The 9,104-nt window shown below is 42.2% G+C and overlaps 1 non-coding gene across 1 annotated transcript; it reads right to left on the bottom strand.

The window, feature by feature from the left end:
• Window positions 1-6,663: 6,663 nt before the first annotated feature.
• Window positions 6,664-6,735, bottom strand: trnad-guc (transfer RNA aspartic acid (anticodon GUC)). Its single transcript has one exon. It is a non-coding gene; the product is annotated as a tRNA-Asp (tRNA).
• Between the last annotated feature and the right edge of the window lie 2,369 nt (window positions 6,736-9,104).

The raw sequence follows: 9,104 nt of genomic DNA, 5'->3' as shown, positions 1-9,104 counted from the left end.
TAAGAAGAGGACTTCCTGCTGCTCCTTAAACATGATGGTCTGCTGTGGGTCATGTCTTTGTTCTGCACATGTACAGCTAACATCTCCAGTGTTACACAAACACATCATGTGTTCCATTAGGAAAGCATGTGGAAGTCCCAAGCCAGCTGTTTCCCATTCAGGGAATTGGAATCCTCTGGATGACGCAGCCTACTACCCTGCTACCCATTATTAATTATTTATATTTTTTATTTCAAAATGAAGTAAATAAAACACATTTGGTTTGTTGTATAATAGTCCGCTTTTAAGTCACATAATCACAATTTAAAGATTTAAAGATAATTGCATTGACTTTAGTTATTATGTTGTAACTTCAGCGCTGACATACCTGAACCAACACCTTGAGACACCAGAACAAGAAGGTGAGGTTACCTTGCACGTGCATCAGACGGCTGGAGCTCCTTCACTCTGTTGGCTGTTGGTTTCTTGCTTCTCTCTTTAAACAGCTTGTAAACAGCAGCTTCCCTGAGGGGAAACTCAGGTAATAAGTGATGCTGTATCAGCTCTCACCTGTTCACAGCTCTGTCCCTTCATCCCTTCCTAGCAGACTTCACTCACATTCAATCTCTAACGATGGGCCGTCAACTAGTCCTGCACATGGCCCAGACACACTTTCTGGTTGTTAACTGACCATTAACCAACTATAGGGATCTTAGTCATGGTAGCTCCTGCAAGATCCACCCACAGAGGTCCTGAACACATAAAACTCAGATTCCAACCAGAGCAGTAGCAAAACTGAAGAAGCCACTCAGGGGAGTGGGAAACATCTTCAAAAACAGTCCTGGAGTCCAGCTGCCTCCATTTAAACTCTTGGAAATGACTCTGACCTGATGAATGAGAGCATCCACAGATATACTTTTCTAATTACATTTACTCAGTTTCGTTAGTATATTTAAATAATTAGTTTCATGTTTACTTAATATTTTAAGTGTAAAAATGTTTCACCAAAGACGTTGAGTAGAGCCTGCTTACAGTTTTTAGAGTGTATATCAGTTCAGTGCAGCATAGTGCTCATGAACAGTGAGCTGCTGAGACACACCGACATGTGGACTTTGCTTCTTTAGGGAAAACATTGAGATATATTTTTACACAGGTTGGTTTGGTCCACTGTCCTCTGCACTTAGGAGGCCAGTGCCTTATCCATTAGGCCACTGGGGCTAACATGTGCCTCCTCCATGTGTGTTAAGGTCTTCCCCTTCCTGGGTGATTCACAGGGGTGTGGGGTCAATCAGAGGTGCTGTAACACCGCTGTGATTTGGAAGATGTACTCCAGACATTGACAAGAATTCTTAAAATAGGTCTTGGCTCTGTAAGACTAAAATGCAACTTAAAACATTAAATTAATCCATTTTGTTCTAAAACCAGAAATGAAAAACCACTAATTTAAGATTAAGTAACTTAAAATTAGAATTTAAGTCTATCTATTAAATTACCTTTAGGAAATGACACCTTAATCTGCACAAATGTAGTTAAAATAAGACATCATTCCTTAAAACAGTATAACAAATATAAGTGAAGTTGTCTTAAATCAAGACACCAAAAGTTTTTCATTCAATATATTGTATTTAATTCAAAACAGGACCACTTCCACATTCCAAAAAACATCAACAACAAATGTGACGAATGTGATGAACTTTTCTTTGAAAATCAAACACAAGCTTCTACAAACAAAGGGGCTCACTCACTCAGGGAAGGACTTCCACTCACCAATCGCTTCTTTGTAGTGGGGGGTCAAATCCTGCTCGTGGACTGAATGGTTGTGTACCTCTGTTTGCAGTACTGACAGGAGTGTAGAAATGCACTTTGGGTATGTGCAGGGCATAGTAATATGCCATGAGGTAGAGAAGTCCCTCATTAAGTCTGTCCATGGTGAAGCTGCTCACTGGAGTGTTTCCAACGGCGACCATGCAGTTGTCCTCAGAAACAAGCAGAACAGGAGAAGACAGGCCCCGCTGCTGCATGAACCCATCAGGATCCTCAGAAGTCTGGATGACACAAATAAATGAAGAAGATTAGAAAAACAGAACTTTGACCTGGATGAGGACATTAGTGAAATTCTATGGTCACAATAAATCCCCTTAGCATTCAGCACTGCAAATGCTGACTGCAGCACAGCTAGAGCCAATGAAGTCAGTACTACATTAAGCACACTGTAGAAAACACTTCCCCTTCCCCTGGAACTTTGGAAATGATCAAAGTTTATCTCAAAGTAACTAAACTAAATATAAAATGTATGAAAAACAGGAATATATTATGAACAATCTCACCGAAAGGACATAGAAAAGAGCCTGGCTGCTTGAGCCCAGTTTCTTTGGTGGCATAGTGCTGGACGGACAGAGCAGTGGCAGGGCTCTGGAGACAGCTGTGATATGCTCCACTGGTTGAATGGAAAAGGCACAATACAATGTGGTACTATAAGTAACTGTAACATAAATAACTGAGACATTATTATGTAAAAAGAACTAAATGCATCATGACTTCACCTCCATTCAAAGTTTTTGGAGGCTTCATGGCCTTCTTCATCACACCATAAAACTGGACCTTTGAGTAGAAGCTTTTCCATCTGTTCTGCATCTCTGATATGTGCTGGAAGTTGGTTGGTTGGATAATTGGCAGCAGCTCGTCAAGCACCTGAAAAACAGATTCAGTGAAGAATTAAAAAAAGTCTAACATTCTATCTAAAATGATTCACCATCAGGCCAAACAAATCTATAATGTGTGAGACATATGAACATTATGCTATTTATGTCAGGCTACAAACTGAGTCATGTGAACTAAGTGGGACCAACATTACTTACGTGATCCAGTTCCCTGAAACAAGGGTAAGCCTCTAGAATCCTTTAAGACGTCAGAGGTGATGAAGCGTCTTCGAGACTCGGATTCAAGGTTCAGCAAATGAGTTACTGCAGCTTTGTTTGGCTTTTTGGACTTGTACATTTCTTGGAGGGTCTTGTAGTGTCCTGCTTGGATTTTCTGGCTGTCCAGACATCAACTGAACAAGCTGAAGACATTACAGGGACATTATGATGGAAAGAGGACATGAGATATCCAAACAAGCAAGTTGTCAGTATAATAAACTGAGTAAGTGGTAGCATTAATTCATTAATGTTTGTGTTGCTTGATATAAAAGTAAAATATTGGACCAGAGTACAGACACTCTTGGACACATAGTGAAACATTCCAAAGCTGCTGAATGTCCAGAATGTGCCATATGAATGAACTCAGCCAAAATTATATTTAATACAATTCATACATTCTTCATCACTGCTGTCCCGTTCTGCACTGGGGTGCTGGCTCTAGGTGACACTGGGATGCCCATGGAACTAACAGGAGAATGTTCCAGAATAATGGTGGATGCACTGGAATCTCCAGAACTGACTTCTTGTTGTGGTTTCTTGGAAGGTGGAACTTTGGTTGCACCTCATGTTTGGCAGGGCATCTGGAGTCCTCTGTGGCTCTTGCGATGGAGATCATATCAGTCATAGTGTTTCTTATGAGTCGGCAAAAGAGCTCCTTGGATAAGGTCACATTGTGCTCAGTTCCCAGTTCTTTCTGCTCGAAGTAGGAGCGTCGCACCTGTTCAAGCTCACTGTCCGTGAACACCATGTATTCTGGGTTGGACATAGTCACAAATTTAGAAGTATTTGCCTCCTCTTTTGGAAGGTCACTGCCTCCAGTGGGGGGAGATTGATGAATTTCCAGAGCAGTATCCACCTAAAACACATTTACACAAACATTTATTGAGCATTTTTGTCATAGTCACATTATCATTTTGGGGAATGAAAAAAACACTTATAACTTTTAAAAAATGTATTTGAAACAGATAGTGATATTGAACCATGTGCTGTTTATCAGTCCTGTTATACTGTGACAGACAGATCTGACCTTTTCATTTTGATTCACTACAAGCCATATAGCCCGGCGCCTCCAGAAATGTTCAGGACCAGGAAAGAGGTCTTTAACGTCATCTTGGGAAAGCGATGGGATCAAGTCTTCTCCAATATTAGCAGCTGTAAAACAGAAAAGTTAGTCAGGGCCAAGAAACAGAGGTTATCATTAAATTCCTTCAGATTTTTACATAGTAGGTGAGGATATTTTGTCAGCACCTGTTTCCACATTTTTTATTTCTTGCTACTTCTACTTCAAGAGTAGTATGTGAACTTAACATCATGTATTCATGTCTTACAAATGACCAGTTGTTGCTGTATTTTCAGTGTTTACAGTCCTTGACATTGAGAGAATGGCCCCACAGCTCAATGAGACATAAGCTATTACTAGATTAGCCCGTTTTATGTGTTTTAGCTGCTAAACTTTAGCCGCGAATCCACAACTTGTTAAGCTAGGCTAACTACATTAACTCACCATTAACACCAGCACAACATCAAAGTAACCCTTGTAGCATACCTCTGACTGTGGCAGGTGTAACCTCGTCCAGTTTGTCCATTTTATGAGTCTGACATCCACAGTTTGTTGAGAATTATGATTTCACAGCAGCAGCAGGTAACCTCTAGCTTAAAGTTTAGCTTCACGGACTCCAAGTGGAAAAAAAACGCGACAGGTGGAATGTACCATATTCCAAGAGGGAGCGGGGAGGGGCACTAAGCCTAAATACGTTTAATTTGCATTTTTACAAACTATATTTACGTAAATAAGGTCATATTGCTTCATAATATATCGGCATATCTGGATAATTGATAAATAGTAAGTGGTTTCTGTTGTTATAAGACATGGAATTGTGGTACGTACCTTCATCATGACGTGTCAGCAGGTCGGCTTCATGCAGAGCAGGCAGCTAGCTGCTAGCTAAGGCTAAAAACAGGGAATGATTTGGCGCTGTGTTATCTGCTTTGTGTTTGTAGCTCTCACTCTCAAGTCTTTACTGAGTCATATAAATACTGCTCATAGTCGTAGTCCGGACTTTGTTTGTGGAATTGATGGATGCACCAAAGAATATGGAGTCTACAACTCACTATGGTCACATTGGAAGAAACCACCGCGAACACCTTGAACATGGCAGCAACCATTCACAGGGAGAGAAGACAACAGCAGCTTCATCAGGTGAACAGAACCGTGTGGGCATACAGTCCAGCTGAGCGACGGGGGAAACCAGTGAGCGAACGGATGAAGCAGGGCTGGAAACAGGGGGTCATGTCTTCCTGTAGACTCTCTGCATCAAGTCAGTCAGAGGTGAGTCCTGTCCAGTTTAATAACAGCATCATGTTTTGTGTGGAGGAACAGTGATTTTCTTTTAAGGAGGACATCAGGTGTAACCGTCTGACCAGACAAGCTACTGCTGTTATGTTGACTGCAAGAGAAAGCACCATCTTTCACAGGTCTGTCTACATACAACATTATTACATCTGTTTTGATTTGTGCCTCTGTTGATTATCTGCATGTCAAGGACAAGCCTAACTCTCACTGAATGGTGCACATCTGGGCTGATGCCTGCAATTGAAAACATTGTGTTTCAGATATTGTGTATATATATTGAAAATAAAAAATACATTTACAGTGACCCTATTAGTCATTAGTCATATTTCTCTATGAGATGTGATGTTTAATAATTCCTTGTATTTGCTCTCTGCTATCTAATTAGGATTTGAATGTACTTTGAATGCCTTAATAATGAGTTAAATAGCATCATTGTGTGGATGTTAATATAATACACTTTGTAATAGAGATTGCATGCTAATAAATTAAAAACATGGACTGCTTGTATTTAATTTGCTATTATTTCTTGTCTGTTCTGCAGAGGTGTGAATGATGTCTTGGCAGCAATGCAGCAATATCAAGCTCTGTTGGTGACTAGTCTGAGGAGTCAGCTACAAACTGTATTTCAACATCAGGGAAGTGAACTTGAAAAGGAAGCGTTGGCAGTATTGGACCGGATTGAGGATCCATTCACATCTGTTTGGACAGCATACAGGCAGGACAATGTGATTAAGGACAATGTCAAGTGTGTGGAGTCAGAGGAGCTTTCTGTTGGCTATACCGCCTGCTGCAGAAAAAAGGGACAAAAAGGGTTCTTGCCACAGTTCCTGAATGTTTTCATTACATACCTCTGATTACAAGTTCAGAACAGTTATTGTCCCATCCAAATATAAATAAATAATGTGTTGTACACTGTGGTGTGTGAATATTGCACCTATCAGAAGTGGTTATTATACAGTCTGACAGCAGCAGAGGTTGTGTGTAATGACGCAGCTCACCAGCAGAGGGCGTGTGAAGGAGCAACAAGCAGAAACTACAGAGGAGAAGAGACACAACAAAGATCAGAACAGACACACTCAGCTCTTCTCTCTGAGACCATGATGATACCGTCACATATCATCACTGCACATGTTTTTGGCTGCACGTCTGGAAATGAGAGGAGACAGAACATTATCATACATGTTGCATAAGTAAAGTCACATGACATGCACCACTGTAAATAAAGGAAATCACATATTTTTAAGACACTTAGAGCACAGAGCCCAAGAAATAATATAATCTAAAGCTCACAAGACACAAGACGAACAGAACAGAACAGAAGAAATACTTTATTTATCCCAAACTGGGAAATGTTTTCTATTGCAGCAGCAATGTACAGGGTCAGTATCATCCTATCTGCTGGTAAAAGTCTTTCTCCCCGTCGGGGAATTGAACCCCGGTCTTCCGCGTGACAGGCGGAGATACTATCCACTATACTAACGAGGAATGCTGACAACCACCATCTGTCATAGCAGCAGCCACCTGGTGCGGTCATGTGTCAGCTGGGGTGTGACGGAGTGGCTACGTCAGTAACTGTGGGCAGACTGCAGGTGTGTGTGCACCCAGACACACACAGGTCCCAGGTGAGAGCAGCCGGACCTTCCTGTCCTCCTGTCCATCGCTGTCCAAGGTGAACCGACACCACCAGACCACAGGGCCATTATTTATTTAGCAGGAAAGAAGAAGATGCTCTGCAGCATTCAGGTGTTATCAAGACAGCCCCTATAAAGGAGAGGTTCTGCTTCTCAGGAGGGTCACACCCTAATACAAGACCACTTCCTGTTATGCAACAAATAGACTTTATGATTCAATGTTGAGCTAATGCCACAGCCTAGCCTGTGGCATGCCTTGCTAGTCATTGTATGACACTGCTTGGCAGCAGCTGTAAAGAATTTCCCTCTGGGATTAATTTTTTATCTAAAATAAAAAAAAAAAAAATAGACATGGAGGACAGTCGTCTCCTCATGGAGGACAGTCGTCTCCTCATGGAGGACAGTAGTCTCCTCATGGAGGACAGTCTCCTCATGGAGGACAGTCTCCTCATGGAGGACAGTGATATGCAAAGTGTCCAGTCTTTGTTGACACAATTAGAAGAAATCTTTGTTCATATCTTTACCAATGTCAAACTAAGAACAACATGTGCTTTGTGTTGTTCTTCCACCGACTGACACATGAAAAATAAGAGGTCACACATGGCTCGTTGGTCTAGGGGTGTGATTCTCGCTTAGGGTGCGAGAGGTCCCGGGTTCAAGTCCTGGACGAGCCCTGATGTTTAACTGTATTCCTTGTTGTTGACTCTTTTCAGTTCCTCTCTAACTACCACACAGCTTTACAAAGCTAACAAAGTTCTATTCAGACTCATCCCAATCCAGAGCAGTTGTTCCACAGTAACACCTGCAGGAGGACGTCATCACCCAGTATGTGACCTGCACTGTGAGCTGTAAGGTCTTATACAGACAGGTGTGTGTCTGTCCTCATCAAGTCCAATCAGTATCACCAAAGACAGCTGGACTCAGATGAAGGTGTAGAACCATCTGAAGGACGATCAGAAGAAATGGACGCACCTGAGTTCAATATATGAGAGTCACAGCAAAGGCTCTGATACTTAGGACCATGTCATATTTCACTTTGTCTTTTTAATACATCTGCAAACATGTCAACAACTCTGTGTGTTTCTGTCAGTACGGGGAGCTGTGTGGACATTAATGAGGAAAAATGAACTTCAATGATTTTAGCAAATGGCTGCAATATAACAAAGTGAAACATTTAAGGGGGTCTGAATACTTCCTGCACCCACTGTACACATAACAAATGAATGTGACTGAAACAACAGCTCTGTGTGTAATATAAATATACAAACTAATGTGATTTGATCAGAACATTTTAAAAGACAGTGATGATCTGTTCTTATTGTCTAAACAGGAACAGTTGAAGCACAGCTTGCAGCCCCTGTATCTCAGGCTTCTCAGCTTCTCTTCAGATGTTTGGAACCGCTTGGAATCTGCTGGAACCTCTCATTTAATGACTCACATAGAACTTTTGAACTTTTGACTTTATGTGGAGGAGGGATTGATTTTGGAATGAGGAGGCTGCAACACTTCAGGAATGCTTTTAAGTGACTGACTGGCAGGACATTGATGAGATCACAGAGTGCATGACTGGATACATAAACTTGTGTGTGGACAGTGTTGTTCCAGTTAGGACAGTGAATTGTTACCCCAACAACAAGCCATGGGTGACTAAGGACATTAAAGCCATTACAAACAAAAAAAGAAGGCATTCAAAGCGGGCGACAGGCAGGAGGTGAGAGCTACACAGAAGGACCTGAGAATAAAAATCAGGGAGGCCAAGGAGAAGTACAGGAGGAAGCTGGAGTGGAAACTTCAGCAAAACAACACGAGAGAGGTGTGGAGTGGCCTGAGGACCATCACTGGTTACAGGTGGAGCAGCAGGGGTGGAGTTAATGGCAGTGTGGAAAGGGCCAATGAGCTGTATCAGTTTTAAAGGTGACCCCGGTTCACCCTGCTAACGACTGCTGGCCCCGCTGGCTGAGAAGCTGACAGCGATGCAGGTGGATGCCCCACTGGTGTCCTGGATGGTGGACTATCTGACTGGCAGACCACAGTGTGTACGCCTACAGAGCTGTGTGTCTGACAGACTGATCAGCCACACCAGGGCTCCACAGGGGACCGTCCTCTCTCCCTTCCTCTTCACTCTCTACACAGACTTCAACTAATGCACAGGGACCTGCCACCTCCAGAAATTCTCTGATGACTCTGCAGTGGTTGGATGTATGTGGATAACTTTGTCACCTG

The sequence above is a fragment of the Parambassis ranga genome, unplaced genomic scaffold (assembly GCF_900634625.1).
Source record: "Parambassis ranga unplaced genomic scaffold, fParRan2.1 scaffold_21_arrow_ctg1, whole genome shotgun sequence".
Taxonomy (NCBI): Eukaryota; Metazoa; Chordata; class Actinopteri; family Ambassidae; genus Parambassis; species Parambassis ranga.
The sequence above is the reverse complement of the archived record's forward strand: the minus strand, read 5'-3'. Positions and strand labels throughout refer to the sequence as shown.